The sequence below is a fragment of the Pistacia vera genome, unplaced genomic scaffold (assembly GCF_008641045.1).
Source record: "Pistacia vera cultivar Batoury unplaced genomic scaffold, PisVer_v2 Contig255, whole genome shotgun sequence".
Classification (NCBI taxonomy): Eukaryota; Viridiplantae; Streptophyta; class Magnoliopsida; order Sapindales; family Anacardiaceae; genus Pistacia; species Pistacia vera.
In genome coordinates, this window is record NW_022196063.1 from 242410 (window position 1) to 257170 (window position 14761).

Below are 14761 nucleotides of genomic sequence, written 5' to 3' on the forward strand. Positions count from 1 at the left end.
CATATGTGGTCAAAGATCTAGCATTTTCCAGCCAGATCTAAAGTGGATTTGGCTGAAAAATGCTAGATCGATGCACAACCAACTAGATCCAGCCGGTAGTGTATCATTACGTCAAATTCCGACCACCTTTCGATGGTGGTAGCCAAAATTTGGCAAATGTGGGTGGGTAGGGGTGTTTTTGTCAATTTATAAACTTTTTTGTTGGAGGTGTTTAGTTAAATTAACAAACCTAAGGGGTTTAAAAATAGTTGAATAGAATAGGATTGGATTTTGAAAATAGGAAACAAATATTTATTTTGGGTAGGATAGGAATAGGATAGGGGCCAAACGCAGCCAAAGTTAAGTAGGTTTTAGGTTCTTATATTCAAGACGAATCGGCACGCATTAAATAAAATGTTTTAAGATAGTTGACTTATTAAAATATATAGATGCAAAATACAATTTTATAATTCAACTTGATAACTTTACCAATCTTTGAAAACCTTATAAATACAACATGCACGTACCCATTTCTCTTGCCTCATTCCAAACAAAATCTCTCTCGACTCTTAGCAAAATTAAGCTTCATCTTCTCAACTGCACAAACAAACACATAAAAGCAATATGCCTGCCGTTAATAGCTCTCCCGTTTCTGGCCAAACTGTTTGTGTTACCGGCGCCGGTGGCTTCATTGCTTCTTGGATTGTTAAGCTTCTGCTCGAAAAAGGATACACTGTCAAAGGGACTGTCAGGAATCCTGGTAATTATTACTTTATTAATTGATTTTCAAGTATTAATTCACGATTGTTTGATTTTCTTGGTGAAGTTGTTTCCAGGGAAATTCTGAAAGATTGTGTTTTTGTTATGTGTGTTTATGTTATAGATGACCCGAAGAATGATCATTTGAGGGAGCTTGAAGGAGCAAAAGAAAGATTGATTCATGCAGAGCTGATCTTCTTGATTATGAAGGTCTTAAAGGCCATTCGTGGGTGTGATGGTGTTTCCATACTGCTTCGCCTGTGAGCGTGTCTGACGTTCCGGTGAGTTCGTTTATCTTTGCTCAATTTTCTTGTTTCTCGTTGCTGTTTGGTTGCGGGAGGTGTTAAAATATAGGTAAATCAAGAAAGAACTGGTTAAAAGTTTGTATTTAACAGCATACACACAACTCGTGAATAATATATCTAAAAAAATCATCTTTCACAACATGCATTATCATTTTGAAATTCTATGTTACAAGGCTTGTAACATAGAATTTTCTAATCATTATCTTTCAATACAAAATTTTCTAAATGATATTTTCTAAGAATTTAAAGTTATCTTTAACATTTAATATAAACAGTGCGATACACACATTACAAAAAATAAAAAATCTGAAATGAGTAGGACAGCAGAATGAAAGTTATTTAAAATATTGGTCGCTGCTTCCTCCAACTAAAGAACAAAGACAAAATTGGTAAATCCATTGACTTCATTTTCAAAAATGTTGTTTTGACTAAGTATTTTTTAATGATGAAGGAAATGTGGGAGCCGGCGGTGGTTGGAACAAAAAACGTGATTTATGCAGCCGCCGAGCTAAAGTCCGCCGCCTGGTGTTCACGTCGACGATTGGTGCTGTTTACAGAACCCCAATCGGAGCCCTGATGTCGTTGTAGACGAGTCCTGTTGGAGTGATCTTGACTATTGCAAGGACACTAAGGTAAATTACATATTATATATTATACATAATTAAAAGTTGTTTTAATGTGTGTCCTCAAAACACATTTAATAACACTGAAAAAAAAAACAAAAAAAAGTTGTATGTTAAAGTTTGAAATTTTTTTTTTTTTTTTTTAATCTCTTTAACGTATATGCTTAAGATTTCAGTCCTACTTTTATACTGATATACATATTTTTTATTTTACAGAACTGGTATTGCTGGAAAAACTGGAGGCAGAGCAGGTGCGTGGGAGGAAACTAAGAAGAGAGGGTGGATTTGGTGGTGGTGAATCCATCTCTGGTGCTGGACCGCTGTTGCAACCAACGATCAATGCTAGCATTATTCACATTCTCAGTATTTAACTGGCTCCGCAAAGACTTATGCTAATTCTGTTCAGGCATATGTTCACGTTAAGGTGTGGCACTTGCCCACATTCTTGTTTACGAGACTCCGGCCGCCTCTGGCCGACCTCTGTGCGGAAAGCATCCTCCACCGTGGCGAAGTGGTGGAGATTCTGGCCAAGTTCTTCCCTGAATATCCCACCCCCACCAAGTGAGTTTTCCATTATTTTTGTAAAATCTTTAAAATAATTTTGTTACTTTATTTCATTTCAATTTACTAATGAAAATACATTTTCCATTGGAAATATTGCGGTGTTCAATGAGAAGAACCCAAGAGTAAAGCCCTACAAGTTCTCAAACAAAAAGCTGAAGGATTTAGGATTGGAGTTTACCCCGGCGAAACAATGCCTATACGACACCGTTAAGAGCCTCCAAGAGAAGGGTCACCTACCTATCCCTCCAAGAGATTAGAAAAGGATTCTGAAATGGACAATCATCAACTATGAAATAACTAAAAAGGATTCAAGAATCACATTAACTATAGTATAAATTTAATGGTTTATACTTCCATATTGGAAAATAGAATATGTCTTATAATTTTGAAATTAATCTTCAAGAATGTAAGTTGGAAAAGTTTTACTTTCGTGTAATAAATTATATGTCTAATCATTTGATTCATTTCCGTTAGCCTCAAGTTCTTAACGCAAGCACAAAGCCTATAAAAAGATTGAATGTAATTTCGAAGCATACTACTTATTTTCTGCGTTGAATTTTGAAGATAGTGAAGTGTGTTTTATAAATTTTGTGCCCTCGTAAATTTAACAATATACTAAATATTGTTGTTTCGATTCAATTATTTTATCCTATCCAAGATCATATGCGAACCCACGACGGCTATAGCGATGTTGATGTAAGAGGAAGACGTCTCAACTCCGGTTATGACTTGGCCACGACAAATGGCTTTTTGGTGTGAAACTCGATCCCAAGCAAAAGAAAAAACTATCTGAATAGATAGTCAATGTTGTATGGCTAACCATCTGAAAGTGCAGAGGGAAAACACAACTTTATGGAACTAACCCTATGAAAATGAAAAGGAAAAGCACCAACCCTAGGAAAATACATCCATTCTTGTCAAACTAATACCATTCGAATATTAAAAGGAAAAACTTTTATTCGATCAATAAACCGCAAATCAGCACATATGTAATCCATACGAATGCGCAACATTAAAATACATAAAGAACAAAATTAGAGAGTAGCCAGTGACCATGATCTTTAATTTCTTTCCCAATTTAAATTTTAAAATAAATTGCTTAACAAATATATAGCTGAAAAAGCCTTCCACTCTGGGAAGTATTCATGGTGTTACTATTGTCGACATAGAACAGTTAAAAGCGCACTAATCCTTAAAACATTGTTGCATTAGTATATATATCTCTATGATGTTTAAACATCTATGTTCCCTATCCTTATTTTCAAAGAGTACCTTTATCAACAGTAATTAAGCAAGATTTTCGATGGACATATTTCATTCTTTTACCTAGTTTAAGACCAATAAAAACATTGTTTGCAGGGATTGTACTAAATTAAAAACCTGAGGACCGGCCATATGACCGGGTCAAGGCTCGGTCCAGGTATAAAAACATTGAATAAATATAATTAATAAATCTTTATTTTGTTGAATGAATTTAAGAATTTCAACCTTTCTTTTTACAATTTTCCCAATATTTTAATTTGTAGAAATAGTCTTCGGAACTGCTAAAATAAATTTTGCAATCACAATGCAGTTTTAAGAAAAAGGTGATATTTGGTAACTTGTCTAATAATTATATAGTATTGACAATTAAATAATGTCGAATGAATAAAACTGAAAAAAAAAAAAAATATGATATGTTTGTATGTAATTTTTAAAATCTGATTAGAAACACTGTAAATAAGTCTTTAGTCTTCGGTTAAAAAAAAAAAAAAAAAAATTAACTTTTTCCACTAAATAACGAGGAATATGACTTATTCATTTTGCTCTTATAAAGTTTTAAAAATTTGTTTCTAGAAAATTCATTTTCTTCTTATATAAAACTAGAGAAATTTGGTGCCAAACAAATCCTTTAATTCATTAAACTTGTTGCGACAGACAATATCAGATATTGAATTGATTCGCTACTTGTCACCCAATATCCCATTAATTTCATCTATTAAATTTCAAAAAATTTAAATATAAAATATTAATTCATGTACAGATCTTGGGGGACACAAAAGAATTTAGTTGTTGAATTTTCTACCTGTTCTTGGGCGTCCAATTAATATAAGGTCTCTCTGTTTCAACCTTATTGAGTCAATTCGCCTTCAATTTTTGTTTACTTTGATAAAAGAGAAAGGGACAATTACTTAAAACAAAACGAAAACAAAAAAAACCTTTTCTCAATTATAATATAGTTCTAATAATAGTAGTTATATTAGGAGGACTCTTTGTGTATTACTCAAAAAATTCTAAGTTTAATTCCCTTTGATTACTAATAGAAAGGGTCATTAAATGATTATTCGAGTTATTAACTTTAAGGTCTTAAGGGGTTAATTAAGGTACGTGTAAATTAGTTCTAACACTCATAGGGTACTAAAAAAAAAAAATTAATTACTTCCTTCAGGTCTCAATCCCAACAACCAAATTTTCGGCTAGTTCTTAATTAAGTGAAAAGAATCTTTTCATAAGAAAGATTGGATTTGGTGGAGACGAAATCTTCAACGTGTTAGGTTACAAAACCAGAAATATTGCATAAAATAAAGTTGACAAACAAGTAAGATGGATTTGTGAGAAATTTTAGCAAAAGTCATATGCAGAAAAAGCCTCGTCACTAAAAATGATATTATTAGAGAAATTGAAGAAGGATGATGGAAGGCTTATGTGTATATGACTTGAGCATCGATGGTGCAACAACCTTCTGATGGCTGGTGGCCCAGTGAAATTAAAAACTTGGAGAATGCTCAATATATTTATTGGACTGGAGTAGTTTTTCCCAATCAAATTGGATAAAGAGATTTTAGAAAAAGTTTGATAAAGAGATATCCTGCCAACCATCCATAAATCCTAGCCATTTGTAAGTGTTTTATTCATTCATCTGACTTCCTTCTCTACCAACTGGAATATGCAAAATCGGCAAGAAAGTGAGACTATATTATTTAAGAGGTTATGAATTCGATTCATCTCAGTTGCTAATAGGAGTGACCACTAAAACTCTTATCCGATTGGTAATTTCAAGGTCTCAAGGAATTAGTTGAAGTATGCACAAACTGGCTTTTAATTTTAGAGTTTACAAAATTAGTGATCAATATTCACCTTTGATTCGCACATCAAGAATTTCAATATATTTATATTAAAGATTGAAATATGATAGATGCTTTGAAATATTCAATCTATCAAAGAGTTTTTTTTTTATTATTTTTGCTCTATTGCTTGAACAATTGCTTTGGAAGACCATGCTTTTGGTTGTACTACTTCTTTAGGCATCAGACAGTTGAAGTTTCATTCTCAAATGATGTATAAAATTTGAACAAATCGGGACGTAACAATATATCATACAACCAACTAATTAAAAGACGAATGCACGCTAATGTAACATCATTGATTAGGATATATTTAAAGTTCTAGATACTAATTTAAATACATATAATCTCATAAAAGCATGATAATTTTTTTTTAGTGGTTTTCAGAGTTTCTAACTTATATTACTAACTGTTTAATAATGTTTGATTTTAAAAAAAAAAAAAAAAATTCAAAAACAATAATAATTGTATCTTAGGTGGCTGAGTGGTTCGATATGGACTCTTGGATGTATTACTCAAGAGATCATGAGTTCGAGTCCTCGTCGATTGCTATTAAAGGTAATCATTGGAGCTCTTATCAGACCCATAGTTCTAGGATCTTGGAGGATTAGTTGAAGTGCACATAAACTGGTCTGAATACCCCTGATTATCCAAGAAAAAAAAAAATTATCAAGCGGCTGTCGGATTACAATTCAACATCAAGCAAGTGAGCAAAATCTAAATGAATTTAGAATACAAATTTGTAGTGGGTAATAGACAGCAAACCCAATTAATATTACCATTTCAAAGAACAGCATAAACCCTATAAAGCAAAAGTCAAAATACAAAACCAAGAAATTAAATTTCATTGACTACAAGTCAAAGAAAGAGGCACAAATGATAGGTTACATTAGAATTGATTGTTTAATTTACTCAACCAAAGTTGAATCAATTCCACTTTTTCTCCCAGATCATTGTATTGGTTCTAATTGTTTAAATATAAATGATGTAAAATTTAAAAAAGACATGAATATTTTATAAGTGAAACTTAAAATTTGTTAATATTAAATACGACTGTTGTGATAAAAAAAAAAAATTAAAAAATAAAAAAAATGACTCTAGCCCAGTTCACTAAGCTCAATATGTGTGATACCTAAAATGTGAACCCATTGGATTTATAGGAAGCTTGATGAGAAAGCCCAACACTTGGGATGAATTGTAGACAATTTCACGTCATTTTGTTGATATTGTGGCAAAATGAGGATGTCTCTTTTTTTTTTTTTTTTTTTTGGTTGATCAGGAGTGTCCGAGTTAATTTACGCATACCTTAACTAATCTTTTAGGATCCTGAGACTATCGCCTGGGTAAAAGCTTTAGTAGCTATATTTATTAGCAACCGATAAGGGACTCGAAATCAAGACCTCTTGAGTAATATACTTAAGAGTCTCTATCGAACTACTCAACCATCTAGAGATAGTTAAATGAGGATATATGTTGTTAATTTTCAAAACAACCTATTCTACTGGTGGTTATTGATGAATGGTTATGGATGATTTTTTTAAAATTAAAGTAACAGGTTAATAAAAGAGAAAATGTGGGATATATAATAACACGTGTTATTATGTCGTTAAACAGTCTCACTCTCACCACACTAAAGAAGTGAAACGACAAGAATATAACATATAAGGGTGTATTTGTTTTATTATTTTAGATAGGATTTTGGGAATAATATTGGGTAGCTGAATAGTGTAAGTATTACGAGGTAAAATTTAAAAATTAACATAAAAAACCCCATAGGTTTGCTAATTTAACTAAACACTCAATATATAAAAATTTTGTAAAATGATAAAAACACCCCCACCCACCCATCAGGCTGGAAAATGGAATTACGATGCAGACCAATCAGATCTAGTAGGTAAGGCATTGATATGGCATTTTTCGGTCAGATCCACCACGGATCTAGCCTACACAGGCCAGATCTAGTCATCGACGGTCGCAAGAGGCTAGATTTGGTCGTCGTTATTAGTCAACGATGACCATTTCTTAGCCATTGGTGACGATCAGATCTGGCCTTTTTCGATCAAATCCACTATGGATCTGATCGGAAAAGGCCATATCGGCAAATTAACAGTTAGTTTTTGTTGTTTCTACGCTGTTGTGACAGATTCTGTAACCACTGACGGTGGTTGTCGAAATTTGATACTATGGGTAGGCGAGGGTATTTTTGTTAATTTTTAAACTTTTTTTAGGATGTTTAATTAAATTAATAAACTTAAGATGTCTAAAAGAATTAAAAAATAGAATAATATTTCCTAAATAATTAAATAAATATATATTTTGGAAATATGATAAAAAATAGGGTATGAAATAATAAGTTAAACTGAATGTAAATTTTTCTCCAAAGAAATTGGCAAATTGCTTCTATCATAACGAAGATGAGCCTTCCACTTGTCAAAACACTGGACCCTTTCTTTAAATGAAATAAGAATGTTTAACCCCCAAGATTTGACCTTTAAATGAAATAAGAATGTTTAACCTCCAAGATTTGACCCTTCCACTATATATGATGCAGAGCACAATTAATTCCATGTTCACCATCGTGGCATCAAATCCATGGCACAAATCAAATTTGGGTTAGCCCATTACACATGTGACACACAACCCTAGACAAATCTTTCTCAAGGAGGGACCCACTCTAATTGCCAGAATGCCATTAGGATAAGATCTTGACACTTTAAAAGCTTTCGACATCACTAGCTTAACACATTAAGGGGTGTTTGGTTGGCGATAATGTCAGATTATTGGAGTAATGTCATCTTATATTATTTGATTATCACATTTGGTTGTCATGTAATATAAGATTCTGATAATCTTCAAATACTAATAGTAGTTACTATTGGTAATATTGGAGATAATCTGATTATCTCCATTTTCTTAGGTATTCTGAGATTACCAGGCTTATCCTTTTTTGTTACAATTTTATTCTTTATTAATAAAATTTTTGGACAATAATGCCCCCATTTTAAAATAAATTTATATTAATATCCCATTTCAATTTTACCCTTGTTTAACTAAAATTTTGAATAATAATGTCCTTGTATTTAAAACAATTTACAGACCACTGCCACTCAGCCACCACCACCACTGCCACTCAGCCATCACCACCACTGCCACCCAACCACCACCGCCTACAGCGGCCAACCACCACAGACCGCCTCCGAAAACTCGCCAGAGTCCCTAAAAAAGAACGAGTTTCGGTGGACGGCTCCGGGAGTCATCGATATGGCCGTTTTCGGCCATATTGATGGTCGAAAACGGCCACATCAGGCCAGATCTGGCCGTTAATGGCCAGATCCCTAGCCATTAGAGGCCAGATCTGGGCGAGATCTGGCCGTTAACAGCCACGGACCTGGCCGTTAACGGCCAGATCTATTCCGGTAGAAATAGATCTGGCCAATAATGGCCAGGGATCTAGCCATTAATGGCGAGATCCATCGATCTGGCCATTTCCGGCCAGATCTGGCCTGATATGGCCGTTTTCAGAAATCAATATGGTCGGAAATGGCCATATCGAAGCCTCTTGGTCACGATGAGTTACTGATGGGGACTTTCGGAGACTTCCGACGGTGATCTGCGGTGGCGGCAGGCAGCGGCAAGAGGTGGGGGTAATTTCATAATAAATTAAAGTTTTATATAAGCAGTGGTGTTTTAACTAAATCTGAAATATTGGGGGTTAAAAGAAATTATTCAAGAATTAATAATAAAAATAATATTATATTAATATTTGTAAAGGGGACAATTTAGTAATTTAAATTACATACCCACTAATTTATTCTCCATAACCAGTCATATTAATATAACATACCCATCAACTAACTAAACATATTTTCTTAAAGATTCCAGGTAATCTTTCAAGGTAATCTATCTTTCCAGTAATCCAACATTCCCAGTAATCTAAGATTCCTAAACCAAACGTCCCCGATAATGAATCATTTATTTGACTTAAACATCAAAGGGTACACATCAAAGGGTACCATTCTATAAATGCCAAAAAGGAATGCGATTAGGATAAGATCAATCTTCACACCTAAAACCTACTTTCCATTATTAGCTTAATAAATTCAAATAACAACCATTAATTTTCTTATAACTTAATAGGGGTATAATTAAAAAAATTACTGTTTGATTTACTTATCCTTAGTGCAAGTGGTATAGAGGTAAATTATGCACTATATTAATAATTAATTAATGAAGCATGTCAAATCTAAGGTATAGATATTGATAAATAAGATAGACATAGTTTCATGCAAAAAGCTTTAAATATGTTTGAGAACCTAAAAATATTTTAGCTTCAACAAGAATGTATCATACTAGCAAGTTATTACATACGTGCAAGTTCAAAGATGTAATAACAATTCTAAACCGTAAATCATAATTCCAAACAACTTTAAATAAATATTTTATTTCATCTTAAACTTTTAATGTAACATAACATAACATATGTGTATGTATGTGTGCACGCAGTTTGCCACAACTTCAACTAGTTGGTGAATAAACCCTAAACTACCAACTGATATTTTTTTTTTTTTTTAAAGTAGATACTTTGAAGGAATTTATAAGATAAATAACGCCTTTTTCATAGTAATATTTTTATCCAAAAATTCGAAATCTATGAAATTTATATATCCAGTACATTTTGAATGATATTATACATACAAATACAAAGTTTTACTTATAAAGTAACACAATATGAATACATTAATATAAGGGTGCATTCGGTTACGGGTCTAGGAAGATTAATCCTGTAATATATCTTTTATTATGGGCATTAAGTTGTTTGGTTGTCAAGTAATAAAATATTATGGGTAATCATAATACCTTTTCAATAGGTGTTATTAAAATATTACAAGGTAATTCACTCTTCATACCAATTTTACCCTTAATTAAAAAATACTTTGGACACAAATGCCCTTATATTTCTGCCAAATAACAATTAACTCAACTATGCAAAATGACTTCTATAACCTCATAAATTAATTTTTTCGATAGAAATGCCCCTCACTATTTACATAATACCACCCACAATTATTTAGCCACTACAAAGAATTGTTGGCAATCATTGGAATAACGCACGATCGGTCGGATTCAGTCAATATGGCCGTTTTCACGGCCTTGGATCTGGCCATTTTTGGCCAGATCCATGGCCATTTGGCCATTTTCAGCCTTCGATCTGGTCGGTAATAGCCAGATCAACGCACGACTGTCAGATTCAGCCAATCGTGCACTGTTTTAGCGGCGGCCCACGGTGGTAACTAGCAGTCGGCGATCATCAGTAGTTGGGGGTATTTTGTTAAAATTTAAACTTTTATCATTGGGGTGTTTAACTAAACTCTCAAATGTAAGGGGTTAAAAGTAATCTATCTAAATAAAATAATAATAGTAATAATAATATAATATTATTATTAAAAAGGAAGGGCATTTCAATAAAAGCCTCTACAAATAATATTTATTTCTCCCAACCAAACATTTTTATTATTATACCCACCAATCTAACTAAACATATTGATATAACATTCTCCCATAATCTTCAAGATAATCTATCTCATTAGTAATCCTATCTTTTCAGCAATAAAACATTCCCCGAACCGAACACACCCTAAGAATAATATTATATGTACAAACTTTTTATATAATATTTTGCATATAAAATTATAGATTATAGTGATTCAAAGTGTGGATGAGTATAAATAAAAAGTTAACTTAATAAATGTTCAATAAATATGGATCAACAATAATAGTTTGTATATAACACTACTATATATTAGTATTAAAAAAAAAAAATCAATTTAAAATTGAACAATAAAAGAATATAATGTCACATTTTTTTATATACAAACTTTGTACACTTAGTACACACGAGGTTACATTTGTGTACAGTAATACTAAACTTACCGACTTTTCCCTACCGATTTTCTATCCAGACTGACGTGGCATGAAATTATTGAGGCAGATTTGATGTGGATTGATGGGGCAGATGAGAGGCACATGCCACGTCAGTCTGGATAGAAAATCGGTAGGGAAAAGTCGGTAAGTGTAGTATTACTGATTTGTGTATGTTGTTTCCATAATATTAATATGTATTTCGGTAAACTTGCACTCAAATGTATGATTGATTATAAAGATCTCCCATGTTAACTGCTACATAATATTAAGATTAAAATGTGTGTTGATAAGGTTCTTTTTCAAGGGCATGCGTCCTAATCTTCTTCATCCAATGGGGACCCAAGGAGAGATCCATAGGTACTGTAGGTCACCCAAAGGAAGTGATCGCCCATCATCCACCATTGCCAAAGGGAAGTCCAACCCTATCACCTAATACACCTTAAGACCCATAGCTCAAGCGAGAATCCTCTCATAAGCAAGGACGAACCCATGAATTAAACAACTTTAAGGAGGCAAGTTCAAACTAAAATAATATAAAATTTCATGATAAAAACAAAGTCAATAGTATTGTAACTCATGTATGGAAAAAGTAAATGAGTTGATCAAATATAAAAATATTATTACTAATACAACCTAATCAAAATAAAAAGCAAAATTAATGAAACTCTTTTTTAATGAGGTCACCAACCCTCACTTGGCACTAATGGGCCCGAACATGTTTGTAGGTGGTCGCCTATAGCTAAAGGGAGAACCCTCTTGTGCATGGTCTCATATAGCTAAAGGGGGAACACCTTTACTGGTGCTCCTAGGTTGTAAAAGAGCTGAGCTGAGAATTTGGCCATTCGAGCTCGGCTCAGCTACTATAGTGTCAAGCTCAGGCTTGAACTCGAGCTCAGCCAAGCTTGAGATATTGAGTTCGAGCTCGAGCTCAACACAGAAAAGGCGAGCTAGCTCGAGCTCGAACGAACCTCGAGCAACACCTACTTGATCCACCAAGGTCGAACGGCTTGAACCCAACATCACCACCTACAATTCACAAAGCCAACTTTTCTACAAACAATGCCTTCTCAGATCTCCATTCTCTTCCAGTAAACCAAACCAACCTTAAACTAGTAACGACTATAGTGTCTTCCATTCTCAGATCTCCATTCTCTTCCAAATGGAAGGCTTCAATTTTGATTCTTTCTCTGATATTGTCATTATCCGCTTACCACCTCTATCGTTTGGTAATTTCTTCCATGATTTGAGTCCATGCTTCATAGCAACAAAAATTTCATGGAGGGTAGTTTCATGCCAAGTCCTTCGAGCTTTCTTTCACCTCACATAATGTCTCCAACTCCATCGATAGACCTATTTAACAATTTCCTTGGCTATTAGGTAGAGGGGGAAAAGAAAAACATTTTCTTTTTGTTTTGTTTTTTAGGGTAAAGATTAAAGGTTAAAGAGGAGGACTGGTTTTAATTTTGGTTTGGTGTTGGATCTTTGAAATCGATGAAGAAATGGAAGATGGAGAGATAGAAGGGGACGAAAGTGAAATTCTAGAGGGTTTGTTTTAGAGCATCTCCAAATGACTCCTTAGAGCATCTCCAAATGACTTTTTATATGATCCGAACTCTTTATTATAAAGAGTTTATATATAAAAACAAAAGTCCAACGGACTCTTTATCTTTAAAATATAAATTAGAGAGTGAGTTTGGCTCTCCACATTTAGAGAGTCAAATTTCACTCTCTATCCTAATTTTAATTAATAAACTACAAGTTTCTATGCATTTTATTTATTAATTCTCTTTCCCATTAAGTCTCTTTCTTAAAAATAAAGAACATTTTCATTAAATTTAAAGAGTCTATTGAATTTGAATAAAAATTGTGTTCTTTATATTTTAAAATTAATGAAGATGCTCTTTATTTATATGAAAGATGCTCTTCAAAATAAAGAGCACCATTGAAGATGCTCTTATATAACACAAACTCTTTATTATAAAGAGTTTGTCCATAAAAACAGGAGTTCAATAGACTCTTTATTCTTTAAATATATATTAAATGGTGAGTTTAGCCCTTTATATCTAGAGAGTCAAATTTCACTCTTCATCCTAATTTTATTTAATAAATTACAAGTTTATATGCATTTTATTATTAATTTTCTCTCCTATTAAGTCTCTCTTATTTATTAAGTCTAATTTAAAGAGTCAATTGGATTTGAATACAAATTATGTACTTTATATTTAGAAATTAATGAAGATGCTCTTTATTTATATGAAATATGTTTTTTAAAATAAAAGGCACAATTGGAAATGCTCTTAGTGGATTAGAATCTAGATTAGAAGAAAATGCAAGTTAGAGAAATGTTAATGGGTTTGTCTTTTCATGTTTTAATTACATATAACCCCTATTGAGTCGAGCCGCTGAAGCTCACGAGTGGCTCAGCTCGGCTCGGCTTACACCCCTAGGTGCTCCCCCTAGGTTAAAGGATCGAGGAACACTCCTATCAATCCTATTCTCTACAAAATTGCTCAACGTTATGATTGAGGACACCATGAGATCACCCAATGGTTGGAAACTCATCCAAAAACTTCACCATATGGTTCTCTCTTACACTCAGTTGTCCGATCATGTTGATGCCTTCCAATTATTCCTTTTAGCCTACTTGAGCCTCGCCCTTATTGTAGGCTATACAATTAATTATGAGGAGTTTCATCTAAAAGGAAACACGCAACTTTATTCTAATCCAAGTCCATAACTAATGACCTTAAGGGTGTATTTGGCTCAAGGGTATTTGACATTACTCTAGTAATATTATCTTATATTACTTACATTATCAAGTTTGGTTGTCAAGTAATAAAAAATTTTGGTAATCTTCCAAAACAAATAGTAATTACTGTTGGTTATATTATAGGTGGTAATCTGAATACCATCATTTTCTTAAGTATTCTAAGATTACTTAGTAATCTTAATTTTGTTACAATTTTACCCCTAACTATTAAATTTTTGGACAGTAATGCCTTTTTCCTTAACACAATTTACAAGAATATTCATGAACTATTTTATCCTTATACACAAGATTTTTATGACATTATTACCCTTGAACTTGAACCAAATTAACCAAGACAGATGGCCGGATCTGGCCACCACTGCTATCTGCCACTACTATTCAACGTTGCCGAAATGATGCACGATCAATAAGATCTAGCCGTTTTTTGCTAAATTTATGGCTGAAAATGACCAGATGGCTGTGGATCTGGCCATTTCCGACCAAATCCATGGTCGTTAATGGCCAAAATGGATACAGTCATTTTCGGCCAGATCCATGGCCATATCGACCCACTGTTGGCCATATCTGGCTGGTTGTGCGTCATTCAGGCCATAGCAGGCTGCAATCAGAGGTGGTGGCAGCCAACAGTGGCTTAGGTGGGTGAGGGTGTTTTTATTAAAATTTAAACTTTTATTGTGGCTAGGGGCTAAAATGTAGGGGTTTAAAAAATCCAAATAATAATATTAATAATAAAGA

The 14761-nt window shown here is 33.3% G+C and overlaps 1 pseudogene; it reads left to right on the forward strand.

The window, feature by feature from the left end:
- The first annotated feature begins 533 nt into the window (after positions 1-533).
- Positions 534-2518, forward strand: LOC116132535 (annotated as a pseudogene).
- The last annotated feature ends 12243 nt before the right edge of the window (positions 2519-14761 follow it).